We start from the raw sequence: 3,848 nt of genomic DNA on the forward strand, positions 1-3,848 counted from the left end.
AACACAAATAAGAATGAATAAAAAAATGCAAAAATATATAAGAAAAATACAAAAAAGAAAAATAAGTATAAAATTAGAAAAATAAATACAAATAAAATTAATTAAACTTCACTTCGGCCACTTCAGATCATTTTCACACCACATGCTTCCTTTTTAGAAATAAATGAATAAATAAATAACTGGGCTGTGATGTGTAAATCTCTTTACAGTCTGAAACAAACAGAGTTGCATGATTTAAATGAACACACTGAGCTGTAATGTAATGCAGCACTGAACGTGTGCGGTTTGTCATCGCAGAGTTTGCCGACGGCGTTACAGAGCGCGGCTGTCAGGAGCGTTACTGCAAAATAAATGACAGAGACTCCAGCAAAAGGGCTAAAACATCTACAACTGAGAAACAATCCTTCATATTTTAAGAATCCACTGGGAAAACACTCCATGATTACAGAAAATTGAGTAAAGAGATAGGAAGCCTGATAATGATAATGCTGGAGTTTAGGGCTGGGCGACGTCGCTAAAGCATTGCATCTCTGCGTTTCTCAGCCATCTGATGATATAATACGCAGTGAGAGAAACATCGGAAGAGTTTCCAGTCGCTTCATCATCTCAGTGCATTTCCGGCTCTGATCTCTTCATAATGAATGAATCTCTCAACGACATCAGAGAATTATGCAGACGCAGACGACTGAGCCATTTCTAGGAAAACCAGGACTTCTGAGTTGATCGCTTAACATCCAACATACTAGTTTTTGCAATGTTTATCAGTAGATAAATGCTTACCGTTTCATATATTAATAAAAAAGAACAGTAGGTAATATGCAGATGTGGTGTGCATGTAATTTATTGTTTGCAATACACTACTGTTCAAAAGCTTGGGGTCCGTAAGATTTTTTTAAAGAAATTAATATTTTTATTCATCAAGGATGCATTAAATTGATCAAAAGTGACAGTAAAGACATTTCTAATGTTCCAAAAGATTTCTATTTCAAATAAATGCTATTCTTTTGAACTTTCTATTCATCTGTGAATCCTGAAAAATAAAATGCATCACAGTTTCCACAAAAATATTAATGTTTTCAACATTGATAATAATCTGAAATGTTTCTCGAGCAGCAAATCAGCATATTAGAATGATTTCTGAAGATCATGTGACACTGAAGACTGGTGAAAATTCATTCTTTGATAACAAAAATAAATTACAGTTTAACAGATATTCACATAGAAAACAGATATTTTAAATGATAATAATATTTCACATTTTTACTGTATTTTTGATCAAATAAATGCAGCCTTGGTGAGCAGAAGAGATAATTAATGAGCATTTGAAACTGAACGGTCTGCAGTCTTACGGTCAAATCAAATATACCATCTACTCTGACTATAATCTGTTCGGTTACTGATCCAAAACGCTTATGAATGAAACTATAAACTCGACTACAGTGAATGAAATTAACAAAAGACTGAAACACCTGCATTCTCTCCCATCATGTCTATCAGTCCAGTTCGCATGAGCGGCCAACAGATAGAGACGCTATCAGTTTTGTTGATGTTGCCAGCAATGCAGCTCAGCTAGTTTGTAGAATACAGCTACAGAATTATAAAACATGAATGCAGGGCTCCAGACTCATTCTTCCCACTGGTCACTCTTTTGGGACTAACTTTCTCAGTTTGTCGCATGAGCACGTGATTTGGTCGCAATTGTTTTGTTTTTTTTTGCTACAACATGGGATTATTCAATGCATGCTGATGAACTTTTATCATAGTTTATAGTTATATGGAAACAAAAGAGGTTAACATTCAACCCGTTCTTTTTCATTAGTAGTAGTATTTGTGATTTGGATTTTGTGAACGGGAGTTCCTCTTTTGCTGTGTTATAAGCCGCGGGCTTCGGATGCTTTCGCTTTTCGAATTCGTGATCTTGTCACGTTTTACAAGAAAAGATAATTGTCTGTTTTGCTTACATACATCTACACATTTCTCTTTTTAAGACTAAAACAAAAGATAGACTCATTGTTATTCTTAATAAAAAGCACAACAACAATAAAAGAGTAAGATACAATGACAATCTAGCTTACAAAACGTTTATTAACACGTGGCATGGCATACACCACATGCTGTATTACATACAGACTAATAAATTACAGAACATTTAGCAAACACTGAGGAATCAAATGAAATAAATAAATAAAAGAGAGCCTCCATAGCATAACGTGAGGTAAACAGCAAAGATAACGCAAATGAAAACAAAAAGAAAGTAAAACTAAACTTGCTGTCGGTGACAGTGCTTGCATGTTTTTTTTCCCCCACAAGAATACTAACATGTTCACCTTTGGTTTAAGAAGCGGTCTTTTACTTTAGTTTAACGTGAAAATCATCCATCGTTTCCTCAATATTCGCGTCATTTTTGATTCGCGCTCGTGCTGACGCGGCGAGTATAAACCAGGCTCTACACTCGAAGCGCTGCGCAGTTCAAACGAGTTGCGCGGTTTCTTCGTTTGCCGTTTGATGTTTCACATATGCAACAGAAATGGCAGCGCTTACGAGTTCAACAACGCAGTGGTCGCGCCAGTGCGACCGAGCACAAAATTTAGTCACACAAGCAGAAAAAATGGTCGCAGTCTGGAGTGCTGGGATGAAAACTCCAGCTTCTCCAAGTGTATACGATTAAAAATCCTCAACTTAGCAATGCCACTGAGTTGCGTGTCCTTGACTGTAAACTCCTGTGATTAGAGTGAGTGCTAAACATCAGTTTTACAGAGATTGGAAGGAAAAGGACAGGGAAAAAAGAAGACCAAGGGTTGTACTGTATTAATGACAAAATTGGCTGAGTTCCTGACAGTGGCGGTGTTTAATGGACATCAGAACGTGTTTCTCAACAACACCAGCCTTGGCTCAAACTCATCTCACCGCGTTCAGCAGGATAATGTGTCTCACTGAACATGATTATTTCGACGCCGCTGCCGCCTGTTTTCACTGGGGATGAACTGATCGCATTAGTAATCAGAACGAATACCTGCTTTCTGAAACACGACACCGATCGCACTGCACATCTAGGGCTTTCCCTCTATATTTAACCTTTCATGTGCTGAAAGATCGTTCATCTTCATTTCTGTGGATTAGAAATTCACTGGAACTTTTCCCTCACACTTTTTCTAGCACACAACACTACAATAATCATTCTAGATGGATAGAGAGAACGAAAGAGCGATAGACAGAATGATCGATAGACAGAACGATAGATAGAGAGAACGACAGAACGATAGATAGAGAGAACGACAGAGATTTCACTCCTCCCCTCACTGCAGCCACCTACTCTCGCCTACATTTCACATGAGGCAAGGCACATCTCAAACAAAGCCTCATGTTTTTGTTAGCTTATCCAGTTGAAGCCACTAGATGTGGCGCTGCTGCGTTGTTAATTACAAATATTGCGGGAAAAGAGAACATCAATGCAGAGAAGATGTTGTTTACATCAAAACTGAAACCAAGCCGTTCACACAGAACACATATTTTGGACATTTTCTAGAGGGACATCTATCACCGCTGCACTCGCGTCTCACACAAGAGAGCCGCATGTTTAGAAAACCATGTAAAATTAATTCAAGTTGAATTCAAGTTAATTCAAAGTTCAACTTTGAAAAAAATCTCGAGACTTTATGGCGGGTTTTTCCCATCCTACTGCATCTCATGTTTTTAAATGAAAAATGTACTCTGTGTGATTGGCTTTCGGCCCTTTGTATTAAACTATGCATACATACGTGATGCTTTTTTGTTTATAGTTGTTTAAGCAACTTAATAATAATTGGTTTCTAAACATTATTTTAAACATTATGCACTTTTTTTCCCAC

This window comes from Sinocyclocheilus anshuiensis, unplaced genomic scaffold (assembly GCF_001515605.1).
Source record: "Sinocyclocheilus anshuiensis isolate Anshui unplaced genomic scaffold, SAMN03320099.WGS_v1.1 scaffold411, whole genome shotgun sequence".
Lineage (NCBI taxonomy): Eukaryota > Metazoa > Chordata > Actinopteri > Cypriniformes > Cyprinidae > Sinocyclocheilus > Sinocyclocheilus anshuiensis.